This window comes from Rattus norvegicus, chromosome 5 (genome assembly GCF_021556685.1).
Source record: "Rattus norvegicus strain SHRSP/BbbUtx chromosome 5, alternate assembly SHRSP_T2T, whole genome shotgun sequence".
NCBI lineage: Eukaryota > Metazoa > Chordata > Mammalia > Rodentia > Muridae > Rattus > Rattus norvegicus.
Window position 1 is genome coordinate 139,528,057 of NC_141538.1, and position 23,299 is coordinate 139,551,355.

The 23,299-nt window shown below is 47.9% G+C and overlaps 1 protein-coding gene across 5 annotated transcripts in view; it reads left to right on the top strand.

Moving 5' to 3' along the window:
• Hivep3 (HIVEP zinc finger 3) overlaps positions 1-23,299 on the top strand; it is a 402,531-nt gene that overhangs the window by 177,265 nt on the left and 201,967 nt on the right.

The window sequence follows — 23,299 nt, forward strand, 5'->3', positions numbered from 1 at the left end:
TATGATCTGAAATTTTAGGTGGGGAATTCTAGAAGTAACCAATTCATTTATTTTAAATAGCGTGCTATTCTGAGAAGCTTGACGAATCTCTTGCCATCCTATTCTGCCCTGCCTGGGTCATGAATCATCACTGCATTGAGTGGATCCAAGCAGTGTATGGTGCCTACTCTCTTGTTAGTTACCCAGTGAATCGCTGCCCTAACAGACCAATAACTGGGGCATTGCAGGGCTGGGTTTAGGTCACTCTGATTTTACTTTTAAACAGTCCCAGGTTACAAGAGTAGTGATGGAGAAGAGTCCGCAAAGCATAAGCACAGTAGGGCCAACTGCTTTGGTACTGGTAACACTGCCTGGCATGCCTAGAGGAAAGCCAGACATCCGAGGGTGTCATGGAACACATCTGTCCACCATGGGTAAGAGGGTCTACTGTACCCATTCCACAGATGAGCACAGAAGAGCAGTGTGAATAGAGAGTGGGAGGAGAGCAGGTTATGGGTGGGTTGGCAGAAGAGAAGAAACGAAATCCCAGCAGTCCTAGGAGTGCCCCAGTGACCCCAAGATGATGCACTCTGCAATTCTAAGAGACATAATCTGGGGGGTGGAGGTGAAGGTGATGCAGAGATGTCATTTGTCTGACTCCTGCTAGTTGTCCTTAGAGAAAACGGATGTTGCATCCCAGGCCCTTGTGGCCGGTCAGTGGTCCTGCAGGTTTGTCTCCCACAGATGCAGTGTGGAAAGAAAGCACAGCTGTCCACTTACTCAGGCCTGTGGAGGCAAGTATCTCCTCTCTGGCCCAGCCCCAGGCCAGATGAAATACATGCCTTCCGTCTTCCTTACAGCCTCCGGAGTGAGGTGATGTGATCCAGTGCCACCCTTCCCCATGTAGCACAGAGGAAAACTGAGATTTTCCTGTTACTTGCCCAAGATCCCCAAAGGTGTGAGTGGCATCGTACGGTCTCATTCTCAGGTTTGTGAACCCTAAAGTGATCAACCTCTGTGATACTCTCTCAGAGAGGAGGTGGAAGGTGCGGAGTGGAAACAATGGTCAGGAGGTTCTTGAATGGTCTATCTCACGGTAAAGTCAGGTGGAGGACCCTACCTAAGTGCTCAAGGTTTGGGCTATCCACAGTAAGAGGGAGACAGGAGGGAAAGCCCTTCAGACTGCATCCAGGCTAGGGAGTGTAGGAGAATGAAATGTTTGGGAAACAGCAGCAGCTTTTGGAAAGGGGAGTGAGGTGAGCTCCAGTAGGGGCATGGGTTCTCCTCTGTCCCTCACTGGGCACTGTTCCTACTTACCTGATTGTTACCCTTTGCTCATGGATCCCACAATGCACTAGAATCTGGGAACCAGCAGGTGTCTCCAGGCATGTACCTGAAGGCCCAAAGCAAGACAGCCTAGAAAGAGATGACCCCTTTCCCACAATACTATAGCTGCTCCTTGAGGGGATCCCTCCTCTCTCAAGCCTTCTGTGGCCGACATGGCCTCTTGCCTGGGACAAGGCAACTTATCCAAACATTCATCTTGTGCTAACTTTGTCCTCATTGCAATTCTGGGAAGTGACAGAAGAGGGAGGAACAGTTGTTCCTTTCTAGGTTACACAGGGGGGGACATGCTCAGATGAAGACTCCCAGACTTGTCCAAGGTTACCTGGACCCAAACCCAGAGAGCCCACTGTCTCTTTCCTTTACATCCCTGGCATCAGATAGGGGTGTTTAAAATTATCTGGCCAGTCAGATCCCAAATGGACTTATTATATATGTCAGATCACGTGTACTCTAATGCTATGAACACTAGAGGGCTGGGAGCGAGACTGGCCTCATGGTTGACGTGTGCCCCTGCTTGACAGGATCGTTGGCCTCCTTTTCTTCTGGAAACTTCTTGCAAAATTAGGTCTTCCAGTTGCATTTTATGCTGTCCCCACTTTCTAGAGATTAATTGTGTGTGTGTGTGTGTGTGTGTGTGTGTGTGTGTGTGTGTGTGTGTGTAAAGATGGGAAGTAAGTTAGGGACTGAGGCATACAGTTCAGTGGTAGAGTATTTGCCTAGCATGATAAAGGCTTTGAGTTCTGTCTCTAGCACTGGAGGAAAGAAAAGAACACAAGGATTTGATTGGCTGTATTTTGTAAAGCATTTGCTCTAACTGACCTATCAGAGGATGCCACAGTTGTATGCATCTGCATTTTTCCAAAGAACTGAGTTTTATGAATTGAGCCATTTAAAATGCCATAAATAGTGTAAGAAGCTGCCTTCCACAGTGAATTATTTGATGATCTAAAGGAATCAATTTCCTTCTCTCTTCCTTTCCCTTTTTTCCATGGGAGCTGTGCTTCACAGACTGAGACTATACAGGAGCCCAGGATGAGGTGTGGACACTGGGGTTCAGGGTCAGTTCTGCCTCCATCCTACATGTCGCTGTGCCCTGGGCTCTGCTCCATCACATCCTCCTTGTCCCGAAGGCCATCTTGACGGCTATCCAAGCAGATGGAGGTGAAGTTAAGTAGCTAGTATGGAGGGTGGCGGACATGAGCACTTAGTCTTCACCTAGAGCCTTCTCCATGATGGAGGAGATGGCAAAACAAAACAAAACAACCAACCAAACAAACAAACAAACAAAAAAACCAGATAAGGTGCAGAACTGTGTACTTCCCCAGGAAGGCACAGACAGCCTGGAGGACCATCAGGAGAGAAGCCTTCCCATGCCAAGTGGCTGGGAAGAAGTCAGGTGTGTATGATCTAAGTGCGAGTGGCTTGCTTGGTTCTTTATGCTTTTCTTACCTTATTCCAGATAGAGATGGGAGAAGGTACATTCTATATGAAAGGGAAAGGAAGTTAACAAGGAAGTTAACTTGGAAAGCAGGGAAATACAAGAGAGTCACGGGGCAGTGCAGGACGGGACGTAAACCTGCTGGAGGCAAGTCAGTTCGGGCTCACTTAGCAGTCATCCCGGTCCTGGGGTCTAAGTGTCCTAGGTGCAGAGGCTAAGAGGCTGAGAGCTGACACACATCAGGGGATGCTGTGGCATTGTCCTTAAGGGCATCACTGAAATAATCATGACCTTCCAGTAAGAATGCTTCTCAGGGAATTCTGCCAAAGAATAGTGTTCTTGGCCAAGGAAGCAGCATGGGCCCAGCTCCATGTCTTTGTCAAGGTCCAGTGAGGGCACGCCTGCTGCCTCTTGTCAGCATGGCCCTCGGATGGCATGGCCCAGTGGGTCTCTGGGGACTTGTGGAAGTAGTTTGAGGGTACATGACTTTGCACAGGTAAGGGGCCACAAGGAGACATCATGCTGGATTTGAGAGACTTTGTTTACATGCCAGGGACAAGGCAGGGCTTCCGTGGCCCTTGTGGGCAGAACTGTCAGTTGCTGGACTAGGGCCTGAGGAGGTGGAACCTGGGAAGGTCAAGAAACCTGATTGGCTGGCCTGCCTCCTGGTCTCAACTCACATACTCTGCCAAGTCACCTCTATAAGGGCACTCCCAGGCATTTTCTCATGAAATTGAAAACAACAACACATGCTCTGTGACCCATGAGGAAGCAAGTGGAGAAACCTGAGCCGCCCCACGCTCACAGCCTCCTATTTTGGGGGTTTTGTCTGTTCTATTTTTGAGGTTGGTGAACTGGTTTCCTGTTTGTTATAAAACGGGTGTTGTCACCGTCTGGGTCTGCCCTGGCTCTGGCCTGGCCTGAAAGGAGGTGGACTCACATTTCTGCCTGGGGTCAGTTCTGTTCTTTGCTAAGACCAGAGGGGAGCCAGGATCCACACAGTCTGGGCACCTGCTGGCTGGCACTCAGGGTGGTCAGCGAGCACGGTGCACGGGCAACTAGCATGGTGCAGGCTGTCAAACTCCTTCTCATGGTGCCCCTGCCCCCTTGCCATTCTCGGGAGACTAGCCGCATGTCATACAGAGGGATATTTCATAATGGAGGGCCAGGTAATAAAGCACAAGGCTGGGCCTTGGAGGAGAGCCATCGGTTTCTGGAAGGATGTAAAGGAGGAAAGTAGGAAGCCTCCAGCTAATTGGCACTTTCTACATGACTGTCAGTTTTTACAATTTTACAACCTACTTTTTCTTTTTTTTTTTTTTAAGATAACTAAACAGAACATTTTAATTGTGATATTTGCATCAATCAAATCACAAAGAATGTAATTTTTTTATTTACTTATTTCTTTTTTTTTGTTTTTTTTTTGTTTTTTTTTTTGTTTTTTTTTTGTTTTTTTTTTTTTATTAACTTGAGTATTTCTTATATACATTTCGAGTGTTATTCCCTTTCCCGGTTTCCAGGCAAACATCCCCCTCCCCCCTCCCCTTCCTTATGGGTGTTCCCCTCCCAACCCTCCCCCCATTGCCGCCCTCCCCCCATAGACTAGTTCACTGGGGGTTCAGTCTTAGCAGGACCCAGGGCTTCCCCTTCCACTGGTGCTCTTACTAGGATATTCATTGCTACCTATGGGGTCAGAGTCCAGGGTCAGTCCATGTATAGTCTTTACAACCTACTTTTTCTTAAATTACCATTTATCATTCTCACTGATAAGGGACCATGGGTTCAGTGTAGACCCCTTGACCACAGCCTCCTGCTCCCCCACCCCTTTGACTGAAGTTGCAGTAGACAGACGGGTTTGGAAGGCAGCTGGTCAGCAGCAGGGTTAGAAAGGGAATGAACTTGTGGTCTTTAGCTACGGTTTTTCCAAGCCACTTGGATACTTCCTAAGCAGCAGGGGAAACGGTGGCCCTGTGTCAGAGGACAGAGTGACTCACAGAGAGGTATACCTGCTCAGCCCTCCAACCAGGAGAAGGCAGTGCTTAAGCTCATAGACACTTTCTCCCAGAGCAACTTGAGGGTGAGGTCCCAGAGGGGTCTCTAGCTCATGCTGGTCTCTTCCACATTTCCAAACCTCTTACCTCTCCCCCTGCCTCTCACCCCGCTCTACTCTCTGACATGCCCACGCCAGAACCTGTAAACCCTCTTCTGTGTCTTTTGAGTTTAAAGCAATAAAAACCTTTCTAGAAGCTTGGTGTCCTTGTGGGCTGGCTCTCCCATGTCCTTGGTAGCTTAGAGTGGTTTTAGCCTGCATCTGGGCTCTAAGCACTTTATGGTATAGAGACCTGAGATCTTTCATCGCATATTCCTCAATGCCTGATGCTCACACTATATAAACTTCTTGCTAGAGGCTCTGCAGTCCTACAGCTAGAGCCACTGTAGAGCAGTGATTCTCAGCCTTCCTAATGCTGTGAGCCTTTTATACGTTCCTCCTGTCCTGGTGACTAGCAGTCACAAAATTATTTTGTTGCTATTTCGTAACTATAATTTTACTACTTTATAAACCATAACATCAATATCAGATATGTGGGTAAGTGATGTGACCAGAAAGGGTCATGAACCACAGGTTGAGATCTACTGTTCTACAGGCATTCTTTAGACTCAATAGCTCTTCTGAAATTGTCAGTTCTCTACCTAGCGCCATCATGGGGCTGGACAGGACAGAACAGGATCACTCTGCAAACTGTGGAAGAGGGAGAGAGGAAACCTCAGGGAGGAACAAAAGTGATGATTCCCAAGGAATTACCTGTGGTAGGGGAGGGGGCTTTTGCTCCTTGCCATTGGGCCTTTGTGTGGGGTGTGTGCATATGCATGTGTATGTGGTGTGGTATGTGTATGTGTGTGGTATGTATGTCTATGTGTATGTGTGTATGTGTGTGTGTGGTATGTGTGGTGTCTATGTGTAGAGTGTGTGTGTGTAGTATGTGTGTGTCTATGAATGTGTGTGTATAGTGTATGCATGGGTGTGTGATGTGCGGTATGTGTGCGGTGCATATATGTGTGTATTGTGTATGTGTGTGATGTGCATGTATGTGGTGTGTGTGGTGTGCATATGTGTGGTGTATGTGTGTGTGTTGTGCATATGTGTGTATGGTGTGTATGTGTGTGATGCGCATGTATGTGGTTGTGTGTGTGTGTGTGTTGTATGTAGTATGGTGGTGTATGGTATGCATATGGTGTGTATATGTATGTGTGTGTGTGTGTGGTGCACGTGGTGCGAGCGTGGTGTGTGTGGTATGTATGTTCATATACATGTGTGCTCATATGTGTGAAGGTGTGTGCACTTGTGTGTAGGCCTGAGTATAGAAGCTGGAGGTTTTGTTGATTGAGAGTTTAGTGCCATCTTCAATAACTTCCCTCATTATTTACTAAGGCTCATCTGGGACTCATTGATGAGACAAGTCTAGGTAGCCAGCTTGCCCCAACCATCATCTCTCTCCGCCTCCTGAACTCTGGGATTACAGACAGCTGCCATGCCTGACCAGCTTTTTACACTGGCACTAGGGATTTGAACTCTGGCCTCTTCACTTGCACAGTAAGCCCTCTATCCAAGCAGCTATCTTCCCAGCCCATACCATGCTTTTTCATCCTCCTACCCTGCATCAAGTCTGCATGACTCTCTTCACCTCTTCCTCCTGAGGTCTCTGCCTCCTTTGAGGGTCAGGAGAGGGGCGCTGCACCTTCGGACTTTAGTCTCCCTTTCTAAACCCAAGAAAATCTCAATGGCATGCGTCTCCCCCCCCCCTTCATTGTACTTCTTTGGGGCCATCGTTTAACTCCCCCTGATAATTATGAGTGTGCAGATCACATTAATCACAGTCTCTTTTGCCCAGTCACGGTTCAGGGCTGGATAACGTAGGGGGAAGGGAGGGAAGAGGAACAGAAGCAAGGGAGCTGATCTCTTCCTTGTTTCAGGGAAGGGACTGCCTGCAACTTCATGGAGGAGACAGAAAGGGCCCGGCCCAGCCAGCCTCTCACCTCCCGCAGCCAGTGCCAGCCCTGTTCTGCAACAGCTGCTGCTGAGCTCAGTGGCAGGCAGGGGGCAGGCTTCTGTGGTTTAGCTTCTGACCCACCACAGAATGCGTCCTTAGCTGTTCCGTCATGCTTGTCAGCTCCGTGTGGTCCTTGCATCCACAACCCCCAGGGAGCTCTGCAGACTTCGTAAGGAGGGTGCTAGCACGCTTCCATGAGTTCCCTACAGCCAACGAGGTATGGCTCACTGCACACTCTTCATTTTATTTCTCTTCATTCCTCTATGCCACACGAAGATGGCCTCAAACTCAGTAGGCTGAAGTTGTGACATTTATGGATCCCAGATCTGGCTGATCACTCTGATGGTCCAGACTGGATCTCCCCCACAGCTGTATTCAGCTGGAATGGACGGGGAAGAAGGTCCCACCCACATGCCTCTGGTCTGGGTGCTGGCTCTGAGCTGAAGCACCTGGTGACCCCCACATGGATTCTTACCCACCATCCATCCGTACCAGATTTCCCCACAGTGTGCTGGGCTTAGGAAACCTAAGACAGTACAGCTTCTAGAGCTCTCACAGCATAATCATACTGGCATAGCATGGCTTCCACCAAGCTCTCTGAGCTATTAAAAACTCAAGACCAGTCAGGTTCCAGGGAAGAGAAGCAGACCCATATGTAGATGAAAGGAGTCCTTAGTATTGTTGACCAGCACCTGGGACTGCTTAGTCCTTCAGCCCAACCTTTCTTTGCTTTGAGAGAACAAACAAACCTCCTGGAAGCCTCTGCACATGGCTGCTGAGAACACATTCTGAGTGCAGTGGATCAGGAGTGCAGACACAGAGGTCACAGTGGATAAGGAGTGTAGTCACCAAAGCCAGGGCCCCTGCATGTCCCTGATCTGGGATAGGCTATTTGCAGAGCACAGCTGCCACCAACTGCCAAAAGGAATGAGGGCCCTGGCCTTCTGGGTGGATGCAGGCCGCTCTGGGACAGGATTGTGTGGCCCTCCTCAGGCACCACTTGATTCAAGTTGGAGGTTTCTGTTGAGGTCTTCTGAGCTTGAGTCATGTGAGAACTGGCCCACGGGACCTTGCTGTTTTCAACATACACCTCTTAGACTAGTAACATCCTTAAATTGTCTTTTTTTTTTCTGAGTGATGAAGTTGGTGGGGGTTTTTGTTTGTTTGTTTTGCAAATAACAAAAACTAACTTTTACAAATTTGAAAAATAGAAAAAATATATGGGAGGAAAATGGGAATCTGCCATGGAATTGGTGAGAGTTAAGCTAGGACAGACCAAGGATTGAAATAAAGAACTCACATTTATAATCCAGAAAAATAAATGCTAGCAAGGCATGGGTCACGTGCTGCAGGACAGAGACTGGTGTGCCCTAGTTATCCTAAGGCAGCTGACCTCAGAGGAGAGTGGGGACAAGCAATGGAGAAGACAGAACATCATAGACAAACCCACTTCGGTTCACAACCAGACATCTTGTTAAGGGGCCTGCCAACAGCTGGAGAGTGTCAGGAGAAAGAAGAGGGACATCATCATCATCTTCATCATCATCATTATCGTCAGCATCATCCAGAAAAATGGAGGTGGACTGCAGACAATGGATGGCTTTAGCAGACTTTCGGGGAGTTCAGTTTATCCTAAGGCTAGAGTTTTCTGGGTTTGGTACTCAGAAGACAGGTATACCAGATGCCTCCTGACTCAAAGAACCTATGGCCAAGTAAATATGGGAAATGCATGTGCCATTAGGAAGATGGGCAGGATATGAGGGGGTCTGACGCATTCTGTGGAAACCAGGGTAAAGAGCATCTCGGTCCTGGACAGAGACATTTAGTATACTCTGTGTCTGATGACAGATGAGGAAGGATTTCTTCATGCAAACATCAGAGTGGATGCCTACAGCTCACCAGAATGAAGCACATATGCAAAGGGTTTTTCTGGAAACAAGTAAGAAAGCATATGTGGAAAGTAAGGTCCTTGACCTCAGTGCTGACTCTGAACTAACTTAATCTTGCTGTTTAATCTTGGTTGTCAACTTATGGTTGTCAACTACCGTCCCTAAGAGGCACACCTTTATGTGAATATATGAGGGTGTTTTCAGTAAAGATTAATTGAGAAGCAGAACCCTCCCTAGAGTACATAGTGCCTTCCAGCAGTAGCTTAGGTATGAGGCTGTCTGGGGACAAAGTTACTATTTTTCCTGCCCACTTCCTCTCCATGTTGGTGAGTGCATCTACTCTGCTGCCGCTTCTGCCATCCTTTGCTGACATTGGAACCATGACTCTTGAGCCTTCTTGTGTGAACTGAACATCACTGGTTCTCCAGGGATCCTGTAGACATTCAGCAGGAGACTGGAAGAGATAAGTTTTCTGACCTCATGGACTGTGCAGCTCCTGTGTTCTCAACCTCTCGGGGCACAGAAAGCCATTGTTGGACCACCCAGGCTGCACTGTGTAAGCCAATCCAATCAATTCTCTTTTTAAGACACATTCACTCTATGGATCCTCTCACAGAACTCTGACTAATATACAACTCACATATTTCTAGATTTGTTTTGATTACAAACCCTTTGTTCTACTAGGCTTTTGCAAAAATGCCAGATTTCCCCAGAGGAATGCCTTTGGCTGCTATGACTGGATATCTCTCCACTCTGGGTGCTAAAACTGCAAATATTTCCCTACATGAAGTTCTCTTTCATTTAAAAAGTTAATTGGTTAATTAATTAATTTCTCAGGCAGAGTTTTATGTAGCTCAGGCTGGTCTGGGAACTACCACTTTGTAGCTGAGAAGGACCTTGAACTTCTGACTCTCCTTCGTCCATCCCCCAGTTGCAGTGCTATAGGCATGCCTCACCTGCCTGTTTGTTTTGTTTTTGTTGTTTTAAAGATGTATTTTATGAATGTGAGTATTTGCCTTCATGTGTCTGTATGCCATGTGCATGTAGTACATGCAGAGACCAGAAGAGGGCGTCATAGCCCCTGGAACAGGGTATAAATGGTTGTGACCTACCATGTAGATGTTGGGAACACATCTCTGCAAAAGCAGCAAGTGCTATTATCAGCTGAGCCATCTCTCCAGCTGCCTGATAACGTGACGGAAAAAAGAGAGCCCACTCCACGCTTGAACAATTTGAGCACAAGATAAATCGTAAGATTTGTTATTTGCAAAGCTGCATTTTTATATCTTGTTTTGAGTAACTGAATAAATAAATACACCAGGGAGGCAGCACAGATCTACACAGACTCCGGGGAATACTCATACTCTTCCCCTTCCAGCAGATGGAGCCCACAGCAACTCCTCTTAAACGCTGGCTGCTAACCCTGATCATAGCTGATAATCCTGGCAGATAGTACCTCAGCCACCATCACGGTTAGCATCATCAGTTCTAGGCCTGTGTCCCTGGGAAGGATGGGAAGAAAGGGTCTTCACTTCTCAAGCATCCTTTCTCCACAACTGCCGCCTCAACCAATCCCAGCCTGGGAGACATCCCGCAGAACACCACACAAGGACACTTCAGATGCACCAAGGTTTCCATGAGCAGTCAGAGGACAGCACAGAGACAATTTGGTGTAGTGTGAGACCCTGGCTTGGATGTCAGGATAGAGGGAAGTCTTCCATGGGAAAGGTATCAAAATCCAAATAAAACCTGGAGTCACAGTAGAGAAGTGGGGTGGGGTGGGACTATGGGACCTCTCTGGGATTTTCCTACAATTCTAAAATTATTCCAAAAATTATAAAAATGTCTAAACAGCCTTCCCTAGCAATGCTCAAAAGAAATAAAAAGTAAATAAATGTAAAAACCAGGTGATAATTTTCTTAGATGACAAACTAACCTGGGCATGGTGGTTCATGCTTAAAGTCCCAGTGGTCTGGGGGCTGAGGAAGGAGGGTCTTTGAAAGTGGGCGACTAGCCTGAGCCACATAGTGAGGTTGTCTTAATGAACAAACAGGAAGGCAGGTTAAAATACCGAGGTACACCTCACCTGCCAAGTCTGCAAGCTCTTTTTGTTGCTATTCTTGTTCAGTCTGAATGTATGGGGAGGGTATGGGCAGATAGACACACGGGCATCCAGACACGCCCCATGTCTAGAGTGCAGTTGGTCAAGATGCATCAGATAGTTGCACATCTCCACTCCTAAGTTCCTCTTTTAGGAAGTCATGCAAGTAAAATAACTGTGGATGTCAGTAAGGATCGCCTAGGAGGACCCTGCCGTCTGCTCTGCTTTCTCTAAAACTTGAGTCCTTTGCTTTAGTCATTTGTTCTGCTTAGGGGTGTGTGTGTGTGTGTGTGTGTGTGTGCGCGCGCGTGCATTTGTGCATATGTGTTGTACTATGTATGGTGTGAGTACATGGTGTGAGACTGCGTGTTCCCATGTGCAAGCGTGCAGAGGTGACTTTTCCTTTGGCTTGCTGCCATATTCTTTTAGAGCAGAGTCTCTCACTGAAGCAGCTCACTACTTCAGCGAGGCTGGCCGGCCAGCACTCTCCTGCCATCTGTCTGCCTTGTCTCTGCCCCCAACACTGGGGTTACAGGCACTTACAGCTATGCCTGGCCTTTTACATGAGTGCTGGAGATTTTAACTCAGGGCCTCATGCTCTTACCCACTGAGTCATCTTCAAGTTCCTTATAATTTGACTTTCTTCAGCAGTAGCATCAGGCCTGGTCCTCCACAGGAGGAGGCATTTGTGGGTGAGATCTTTTGTGTCTTACAGTCTCTGTCTCTGTATGATCAGTAGGATGGAAATGTTTTCCAGCCTCTGAGACTTTTTAAAAATTGTTTATTTATTTATTTATTTATTTATTTATTTATTTATTTATTTATTATGTATACAGTGTTCTGCCTGCATGTGTGGATACCAGCAGGTCAGAAGAGGGCACCAGATCTCATTGTAGGTGGTCATATGGTTGTTGGGATTTGAACTCAGGACCTCTGGAAGAGAAGCCAGTCCTCTTAATCTCTGAGCCATCTCTCCAGCCCCAGCATCTGAAACTTTATACTGTCAAAAATCAGGGAATATTCATGTCAGGCCCCCAGACCTCTGACACTTTTGATGTTCATGTGTTCCTGACTAGCCTTCCTTTCATGATGGGCAACCTGCACTTGGCTGGAGATTATATTTTAGCTTCCAAATATGAGAACCAGGACCCTCAGACATGTGGCCAGCTGTTTCATGCTTTTCTAGTCTCACCAATCCTTTTCCACTCTGTTTTTAAGCCTTAGTTGACTGATGAAAGTCTCGAAACATTCATCACCTCAGGGAAACTCTGGAACAAAATGCTTGAGGCAGCTGCAAAGTCCACATAGAAACGAAGGTGGCAAGGATGGTGAGTGAGGCCCCAATAAAGACTGTCCCTTCATAAGCCAGGACCTTCATAAGCAGGAACAGGGCTTGTCCCCAGACCTTTCTTCATTGCCTCTCCTTTTGGAAATAAAGTTGCAAAAGCCTTCAAGGCAAATACCCCAACCAGGTCACCAATTTGTAGCCAAATGCTTCAATTTTGATAGCGCGAAGCTGAAACAGCTCAACCACGAGATAAAAGAGAAAGATGTATTGTGTGTGTCAGGTAAGGAGAGCACAGGCATTGTTTCCAATCTCTCTCTCTCTCTCTCTCTCTCTCTCTCTCTCTCTCTCTCTTTCTCTCCCTCCCTCCCTCCCTCCCTCCCTCCCTCTCCCTCTCCTCCTCCATCTCCTTCGTTGCTCTGTTTCCATAAATTTTTTATCTAGAATATAAGATATTCAATGTGTATGTGTGTGTGTGTGTGTGTGTGTGTGTGTGTGTGTGTGTGTAAGGGTGGGTGGATATGGATGGATGAATGGATAGATGAAGATGTAAATGGATGATGGGTGGGTAGGATGGATGGATATGTCTGACATGATGGGGTGGGAACTGCATGCCCATGGTGGTGTAGTGCTGTAGTGCTCTTCCTGCTCTAACAGCCTTTCTTGCAGTTCGCTTACTCCCCCCCCCCGTGTGTGTGTGTGTGTGTGTGTGTGTGTGTGTGTGTGTGTGTGTGTGTGCACATGTGTATGAAGAGGCCCACAGGAACTTTCATAGCACATCTTTGGGACACTGAGACCCCAGAAATGGAGAGAGAAAACATTGTGTGAACCATATTGAAAGAAGGACCTTTGAAACAGTCTCAGCACCAGATTTGATAAATTAATCCTAACCGTGTTCTCAATAGACAGAGAGCCTTCATGAGAAGGGGGAAAAAACCCAGAAAGGAAACTAAGGTATCAGAGGCAATTAGATTTTCCACAACTACATGGCAAGGGGACCCCAGGAAGCCACACTAGGTAGCAGGCTTCAAGCTCTCACAACCTGGGGTCTCTGTGGAGTGGGTTCTGCAGTGCCATGGCTTCACAGCACGTGGGATCAAAGCCCTCGTGGGACAGCTATGTTACAAGGGAAGTTCTTCCCTAGATTACACTGGGGCCCTCTACTGTGGCCTGAATCTAAAATGTTCCCCATAGGCTCATATTTTGAGCACTGAGTCCCCAGCAGGTGGCAGTGTTTGGAAGGTTGTAGAACCTTTGAGATGTGGTGCCCAACTAGCCAAATAGAATACCAGGGAATGAGCTTCTGGGGTTATGCCTGTCTCTGGTTCTGGTCTAGTTCTCTGCTTCCTGGGCAACCAAAATGTAAACACCGCAACCTCTTGCTGCCACAGATGGAGCCACATGAGGCACATCCGTGAAATACTGAAATCGTCTGGAACCACAGCCCAAACCTCTCATCTCTAAGTCACTCTGTAAAGTATTTTGTCACAGTGCCAAGGAAAGTAGCTGACACACTGTTCTCTATAATTCCATGAGTCCTTCTGCCCTATAGTGATGATCCACATCGGAAGAAGCAGAATCCAAACGCCACCCAAACCTTCCACTCTCCCTGCTGTGCACATCCTCATTCCCCAAGGGGCTCTGCAGAGCTTGATGGAAGCAAGTGACACCTTCAGAGGCAGCTACCTGACTGATGTTGCTCTGTGTTCCTGGCATTTCTTCCACTTTGATCTTCTGCCTGCGTATCTTCAGTGTCCATCATTCCGTCTGAGCCGACATGAGTAGCTTTGAATCTTGTTGGAAAATGTCCGTTCTCTAGGTCAGGGTTATTCCTAAAGAGGCCTCCCCAGGATACTAGGGCACTAGCACAGCCACTGCATCTTCCCCACTCATGGGTCCTCTCATGGCAGGCAGCTGTCTTCATTGTCTTGGTGGCTGCTGGGAGAACAGGTGTCAGGCGTGTGGCAGCTGGGAGTTTATCCCGGCACTTCGGAAGCCTCTTTCTTACCTTTGGCTGTAAGTGCCAGCTAAGGGTGGTAAGGGAAGGAGGCCTGAGAAGGGTGGATAGTGACTGGCAGAGCTCAAGAGTCCTAGAGAGAGGAGCTGGCAGGGAGATGATGTACACATTCACACACTGGGACTTGTCCTGAAGCTCCATGCTGCTTCGTTCTTGAGAGAGGCCACTTTCACCAGCAGGGGACATGACCTTGTCCCTGGGCTAGACTCCCAAGAAGATGCAGCCCTGTGTCATAGAATATTCCTTGAGCAGAATCAGTTATGCATGTGTTGTCTGGTACTGGGCTGGAAAGAAGAATGATAAACCCCTGCCTCAAGCAGCCCCAGACTAGGGAGGCTGAGCGACTCTCCCTGGTAGAGGTCTGGGGACAGGGGAGGGTAGCAGGAGAATTCTGTTTAGTGGAAGTGGGAATTATGTCTGCAAAGGCTTCAGGGAGGGGGTGTCCTCAGGTTGGGGCTCAAAAGCTAAGAGGGTTTGTGCCAAAGAGTGTCCACAAGACTAACTAAAATATCAGTTTAGGCAAATAATGGTGAATGTTCTCCTCTTGCATAAGAACCAAAGGGAGCTAGCCCAGAGATGGCCTATGGTGATCCCACAGTGGCAGGAGTATCCCAGGCCCCTTCTCTCTTTTGGCCCTTCCAGTCACAGAACATGGTTTTCATCCTGAATTCACATCACATTCTCAGGTGACTACAGGAGCATTGCCTGTCACGTCCATCTTCCATGAAGGGAGCAGGGAAACGTGGAAGTGACTTGCTGCCAGCTGCATTCTTGCTCGACTGTTCCAGCCAATGTTTACCGTTACATCGTAGAGCCCAGACTGAGTAATGGAAGAAAATGGACTTAGTAAAGGAATGAGGGGAGGGGTAAGTTTGTAAAGTAAAATGCTCCAGCTTAGCCAGGTACTAACGAGCCAAAGGAGTTTCCCAGGAGAGAGCAGAGCATTCTGGGAGAGGATCAGCAGGTGTACAGGTGTCACAGGCATAGACCATATGTGTGAGAGAGTACACATGTGTGGGTGGGGTGTGTGTGTGTGTGTAAAAACCCGTGTCTGTGAGAGAGGGAGAATTAAGCCAGATTTCAAAAGATGATGGCCAGTGGTTAGAGTCTGACTTTGTTCTGTAGGGAAGAGTGAGTCACAGGGACACCATCAGGGGAACATCGATCAGGTTCGAGGTTTCAGCTTATTGTGACAGTGATGTTTCAGCCACGAGGGTGGTGAGGAATTAGAATGAAGAGATTGTGTTAATGGGAACAAGGGGAACATGAGGTGGATGGGGATCAGGCAGAGAGCAAAGCTGCACATTCAACCTGTAGATTTGTAGGAACGAGAAACAGGGCCACTGAGGGCTTGGGAGTGAGGATGTGACCCATAGACTCCATGATGAAAGGCTGTGTAGGTTTTCCTGGGTGCAGGTTGGGGAATATTTTGCTCTTGCTCTTAGGGGAAGGAAAAGAGGGACCTCATTTCTCCTACTTACTTCTATGCACTTGATTCACTACCCACTTGTTATGCCTGTGGAGGCCAGAAGAGGGCATCGGATCCCATTATAGATGGTTGTGAACTATAGTGTGGATGCTGGAAATTGAACCCGGGTCCTCTGGAGAAGCAGCCAGTGTTGTTAATCACTGAGCCATCTCACCGACTGTCTTAAGGTTTTATTGCTATAAAGAGATACCATGACCATGGCAACTCTTAACAAGGAAAACATTTACTTGGGGCTGGTTTATAGTTTCAGAGGTTTAGTCCATTATCATCACGGTCGGAAACATGCCAATGTGTAGGCAGACGTGGACCTGGAAATGAAGCTGAGAGTTCTGTCTTGGTTCTCAGGCAGCAGAAGCAGACTGTGCACACTGGCCACACTTCACCTTCTTACATCTCAAAGCTCACTCCTACAGTGACTGACTTCTTCCAACAAAGCCACACCTACTCCAACAAGGCCACACCTCCTAATAGTGCTGCTCTCTACGGGCCAGGCATTCAAACACTTGAATCTATGGGAACCATTTCTATTCAAGCAGCCACATCGACCCAGATCTTTTGCCTCATGTCTTGGTTTGTGGATTTCAGAAGAGGAGCTCCGAGAGGTTATGCAGTGCACCCACGGACAGCTAGGATGGACTCAGACGATGAGGATATTTGCTGAGTAGCAGTCTTCACTCTACTAATCAGGTGATGAGGGTGATGTATGTGGCCCTGTCTGCTGCCGAGCCAGGTGCTGATGAGCTGCTTTCCCTGTGCTTGCAAAGGTGCTCCCCTCGGGCTCTGAGAGCGTTAGAACTTGGAATGACTGGGAGGACATGGTGGTGTGGGCCCCATCTGGTCCCAGGTGAGCTGCTGACTACATTGTGACATTAGAAACTCTGAGCTTCCTCTCTCTAGAGTTTCTCTTCCATGAAGCTGAGGCTTCAGTCTGAATCAATCTTCTCCTAAAAGCCTGTGTCTTCTACTTTCCCAGCCATGTTTCATGGACCTGTTGCCTATATCAGCATTTAAACAAATCCCCCTTAAATATATTTGTTTGTTTGTTTATATGTGCATGAGTGTTTGTTTATATGTGCATATATGTTTGTGCACCCATTGTCTGGTATCCGCAGAGAGCACCAGGTTCCCCAGCACTGGAGTTCCAGATAGTTGTGAGGAGATGAACCTAGGTCCTCTGCAAGGACAGCAAATGCTCATGACTCCAAGCCACCTCTTTAGCCCCTGTATTTCAGCTTTTAAAATCTTTCCCTTGACCTAAGACTTGAGGTTTATAATGGCATGAATTTTCCTTTATGTTGCACTAAAATGAATTCAGTTGATTAACAAGAAGCTGGATTTCTCTTCCTAACACTGTAGGTAACAAATGCTGGGCTCACGGTTTTTGCACCCATGAAATCATTTCATGATACTAATATTTTTAGGAAGCTGGTATTTTATTTTCTTCATTTTATAGAGGTAGAAACTAAGGTACAGAGAACTTAAGCAATATTCCCGAAGACCACACAACTAGATCCACCTAAAATAGTTGAGCTCTACCTGAGGACCAGGATTCTCTGACTAATTCAGCCAGCTCAGGCATGGCTCTGTGTGACTACAAGGGGAACCAAGCAGGAAGGTTTTTATGTCCCCCAAGGCAATGGTCTCTAGGAGTAGGAGATGGGAGTGTGAGGGTCATACTGGTCCACAGGGTGTCTTGAAGGACAGGCACCTGGGAAGTAGGGGGATCCAAGTTTTTCTCAGTGTTTCCAGAACTGAGAAGTACCAGAAAGGGAGGCAGGCTTATTGAGGCTGTGGCTCAGCCCGTGGTCGGTTGGGCATCCTATAGGCTGAGAAGCAGAAGAAAGAAGTGGGCTGCCTTTACCCTCCTGGCCACCAGCAAGTTCACAGACAGTGCACAGACAATGCCCAGATGGTCAGAGGGCCAGCAAGATGGTTCGGTGGGTAAAGAAACTTGCCGCCAAGCCTGAGTTCAATTCCCCAGGAACCACATAGTGGAAGAAGAGGACATGTCCCAGAGAATTATCCTTTGACCTCCATATGTGAACTGTGGCATGCATGCTCACACACACACACACACACACACACACACAGCATAAATAAATGAATGAAGAAAAAGGTCTATTAGTGTAACAGAGTTGCCAGAATTTGTTCAACAACACCACTTGTTGGATGTTTATGTTGTTTCTAGTGTCTTGCTGTTACAGAAAATGCCATGGAGAACCCTTAAGTGTGTATGGTGGACCCAGGGGGCTATTAAGTTATGCCAACCAATAGGTTTTCTTGCTTAGAACATGTGAGATTTGGAGATGGTGACTGCCCCAGTCCTCACCACCTCAGTGGGCTCAGGGGCTTCTGGGAATGATCGGATGATTGGCAGAGACGATTGGTTCTATATCTGCACAGCTTTGGGGACTTGACCTCACTGAGGCAGCAAAAGGCTCAGCGCACCTGAAGCACAGTAGAGTTGAACAGGAAGCCAGAGTTCTAGCATACAGTGGAACTACGAGGTAGGCTAGCAGGAGCCATCTCTCTAGGGAACAGCCTGCAGGTGGTAAGCACCCAGGAGAAGAGAGCACAGTAGGCATTTTTTGCACACTATACACACTATCAACATTCACACTTGGACCAGGAAGGAAAGTGCTGCCAGTCCCATGGGGCTGCCGCACTGTGGTCCTTGATGTGACCATACCCTTATCAAACAGTCCCTTTTCAGGCAGAGCTTGGCTCTCTACAAACCAGAAGGGGTGCGGAAGGAGGGATGCTCCAGGTGCCAAGGGTAGGATGTGCAGGAAGGAAAGAGTGGGTTTGGGAAGGAGCAGAGACCGTGAGAGCCGGGCCAACCGAGGATGTGAATATTGTCTACAGAGCTCTGTAGCCTTCTTGGAGGATTGCTGTCAATAAATCACAATGTTGTTCAAATCTTTGGAGGGCTTGATTTGTGTTTCTTCCATGTGTCTCTGCTGAGACAGCTGTTTAGTATGGTTTTATTTAGGCTGTAGAGTTTTGATGGAGTTTATTCAAATACCTCCAGAGAGTATCAGCCTGCGCCCTCTTAGGGGCCGAGGGGATGGTTCAATGTCTTGCTGTTTGAATTCCCAGTGCCCAAGTAAATTCAGTCCTTTCTGTGTCTGAGGACAGGCAGATCAAGGGCTTGCTGGCCAGCCAGCCTGTCTAGCTGAGATGGCAGGTTTTAGATTCAGTGAGAGACAGTAATTGAGAAAGACACTTGACATTGACCTCTGGCCTCTGCACTTGGATTCACAGGTTTAGGCACTTGTACACACACACACACACACACACACACACACACACAGAGGGGGAGGGCATGCAGACAGACAGACAAACACAGAGACATACATACACATACAGAAACACACACAGGCACAGACACTCATCCAGACACATACACACTCTCATACAGAAACACACACAGATGTATATACACACAGAAAAATACACACAGAGACAGATACACACACACACACACACACACACACACACACACACACCCCAAATACAAATAAATACACTTGCCCCTCTATTTATGAGCCTGTCTGTGCTGAGATGGTGGATACTAAAAAACATTTTCTGCATACACAGTGGTGTGGAGGAGACATGGAAATGTGAGAGGCCTGACTCCAGGCCACACACTTGTCAGTCAAGTGCCCCAGCCAGAGGTGGGATTACACCTATCCATGCTGTTATATTCTCTCCTGGACCCTTACAGTTTGGAAAGTTTCCATCGAATCTGGGCAAATGCCCAGAGAATGTGTGTGAGCTTTCCACTAGCCTAGATGTCAGAACTGTGGGTCAAGAGTGGTTGCTTTCTCTGTAGGGTGCCAGCTCTCACACTTGGATTGCCCAGTGGAGATATAACATGAGTCACAGATGCAAACTGCATGTATACTTTTAAATGCTCTGGTAGTCACATTAAAAAGAGTAGAAGGAACTGTTTGAACCTAATTTTAATACTACATTTTCCTTAATGGAATATACCTAAAGTGTGTGTTGCTTCTCTACGTGGTCAATATGAAAACTCACCCAAGCTCACACTGTTCGTTCCCTATTAAACACTTGAAAACCACTGTGTACTTTAGAAGGACATGTAGCCAGCTACATTTTCATAGCCATGGGTAACTAATGGCTCTCTCACAGGGCGTCACTAGCAGGAGAAGCAGGTCTTTGGCTTCCCCCAAAGACACTATTCTGGCAGCAGAGCTGCCTCTCAGTGTTCTAGTTGCCCAGAGCAACAAGGCCTGAGTGGGTCACGTGCTGGGTGCCCCTGCCTGACCCAGAATCCCCATCTTTCTCTGCCTGTTCCCAGCAATGCAAGGCAGCCTTCTACTTTGAAGTCCTAGAAACCCCAAGGAGTCTGATTCTAAATCCAAGAATAGACTGTGGCCATAGCCCCCAGCCCCCAACACACGTCATTTAGAAGAACTCATTTCTGTCACCCGGGGCATCTAGCCACTTGCCCTGGCAGCCCACAGGTAAGACAATGACTTACACCAATTTTGAATTCACCTTTCTTCCCAAGAGAACTTTGCCCTCTATGGGCTTTGGGCAAGCCCCTTCCATTCTGAAGAAGAAACCCCCCATTCATGATGTTGCCAGCAAGAGAATACTGTGCTCATAAAACAGGACTCACCTAGTGACCAGTACTGGATAGCTCTGGCATTTTCTTACAGCCCAGGGCTCTGGACACTTGGAAGAAAAAACATGGTGTGTGTGTGTGTGTGTGTGTGTGTGTGTGTGTGTGTGTGTGTGTGTGTGTGTGTAGTAACTGGAGTATCCTGAAAAAGCCCCGAGGCTGCCCCTGCCTTCATAACTCCACAGCCCTCCTGCGAGCTTGGCCTGCCTTTCTCCCTCCCACTCTCTTTTGTTAAGTGGCACAAGGAGATGTTATTTATTGTACCTTTCTGACAAGTAAAAGCCATTGCTCTGATTTACAACTCGGCCGCCCCCTCTCTTGAGTCAGTGTGTGATTCATCTCCTTAACGTGATACTTCCGAAGCGTGTGGCTCACTCTCAGGATGAGTGGAACAGCCTTTTCTGCCAGATTTCTCCTCAGGCCTTTAGCTGCCCTTCCTGGCACACCATGCCCAGCCAAGATCCAGCCATGGTTCTCTGCTGCAGAACTTGATGTTTTCCTCCCAGCAGTGGCTCTGTCCCATACTGACCTCCCAAGAAAATTAGTCAGGGCCTTGGGGAGCTCCTGAGTCAGAGTCAGCGCAAACCCCAGATGCAGTTTGGATGGGGGCGGGGGAGGTCAGGCTTGGAAACCATCACTGGATTACTCTGCAGACCTGTCAGAGTGAGGGGACTGAGCAGAAGCCTGGAGCCACCCACCCTCCAGGCTGTGGTTTGTGACCTGGCTTCACAATTCCAAAATCTCCCAGCAGGCTCCAAGCTCTGGAGTCCACCTACTTAACTCCTCACTCACTCACTCACTCATTCATTCAACAGCCTTCAACTCCCTTCTGAGCTTGTGCTGCCTAAATTGTGACAAAACATAAGTAGCAATGATTACATAAGCCATTTTGAGCTAACTCAATGACATTAAAAAACATTCACATGTGGGCTAGAGGGATGGTTCAGCAGGTAGAGTGCTTGGTCTGCCAAGTGGGAGGCTCTGAGTTCAGTTCCCCAGAGTTCCAAAGGCTGAGCATGGCTGTGCATGCTGTGGTAACCCAGCCTCCTGGAGGCGGAGACATGCAGATCCTGAAAGCTTGCTAGCCTGCCAGCATAATTGAAACAGCAAGCTTCCAGTTCAGGGAGAGAGAGGCCCTGTCTCAAAGCAGAAAGGCAGAGGCTCATAGAGATGCCTGACATCCTGCTGCAGCTTCTTTCTGTATGTGTGCACAGGTACACCCACCCATACACTCACATGCATGTACCACCTACAAATATACCACAGACACACATGCACACTTACATGCATTCACACACTCACATGTACACTTACACACATATATACTTATACATTCGCACAGGCTCACATATGTATGTACTCACACAGACATGTGATCTATACACATTCATACACTCATATTCACACATGCACACACATTCACACTCACATACCCACACATACACATTCACACACAGGCATTCACACTCTCACACATACATTCACACATACACATATGCATGCATGCTCACGCTCATGTACATGCATTCACATTGATTCTGTCTCTGTCTCTCTCTGTCTCTCTCTGTCTCTCTGTCTCTCTCTCTGTCTCTCTCTGTCTCTCTCTCTCTCTCTCTCTCCCTCTCTCTCTCTCCGTCATGCAACCATCACCACCATCTTCAGAACTTTTTATCTTTCCAGACTCTGAAACTCTAACCCAATCCTCCTGCCCTCCACCCCTCATAGCTGCTGTTCCGTGTGCGCATGTCTGTGAACGCGGCTTCCCAGGTGCCTTGCACAGGTGGGATCATCTGCCAGCATTTCCCTGCCAGAGTCTAGCACAGCATAGTCCAATCCAAGCTCTGACTTGACAGGACTGGGAAGAGACCCTCAACAAAGAGCATGATAAACCCAGTGCCCAGGTCACTCCCTCTTTCTCCTTGAATCTCTGGTATGGAATGACATGCCCCACCTAATTCATAGCCTTTCTCTTTCAGAGGCCTTACAGACAGTCCTCATGGGAGAGGCAAAGGCACGGGGCACAGGAGAGCAAGACTGGTCATTGAAACTGTCTGGCTTTGCTGTCCCTGATCTCAATTCCCACGTGTGTGGCTGTAGACAGCCAGGACCCTTCCTTTTCCCATGTTTATCCTGGTGGCCTCCAGGAAGAGAACCACAGACTTGTCTCAGAAGTCAGTTCCCTCTGCCATCCTTGTCTGGCCTCTCAGTGCTCAACCCTACTCAACACAAGTCCTAACTGCATGTCCATGGGCTGACCTGGTTACCCATGGGGCCCCAGGGAGAGTCAGGCCTCTGTCTGGGGCAGGTGCACCTCCTGGCCCTCCTCACTTCTCTCTCATTCCTCTCTTCTACTGTGTGGGCTTGGAGACCCTCCCAGAGCTTCTACAGGATCCTGCTTCAGGGGTTTGAGAGACTGGTTTCAATCCTAATTTGGAGGCTAGAAGGTAGTTCCTGGCAAAGTCACATCAAGGCAAACATAGATGTCCCCAGAGGAAGATGGCATTCCCAATTCAGCCTGAGCCCTGCCAGCTACTCCTGGCTCAGTCTTCCCCTGGCTTAGCTCTGATGTGTTCATATTCTGTCATGGGTCTCCAACTTTACTCCTGGCATGTTTAGGAACTCCCAGACCCCTGATACTGGTTCTCAGCACCTACCTGGCCTTTTGCACTCCCTCACAAATGGATCTGTCTCAGAATCTACCTGTAGACCATGCCAAGGCCCCAGCTGCTGCCTTTCCCCACCTCCAGGGCTCTGTGAAGCTCCAGCTAGTCGTCTGCTCAGTGGTCCCCTTGAGATCACGAACCTCTGCTTCGGAACCCGTCTGTCTCTGTCTGGTTCTCAGGAACTTGATCAGTGATCTAAAACCTTCTCTACGTCTTCAGGGTGAGGTGCTTCTGCCCACATGGGGAGCTGTTGTCCAAAGCGACTCTGGGTCTCTGACGCCATTTCTTTTAATATTTGCCAAGGTTGGTGAGGGATGGACTATAATCTCGGTGACAAAGGAGATTGAGTCAACTTTCCCAAGAGCATTCAGATGAGCTCAGAGGTACATTT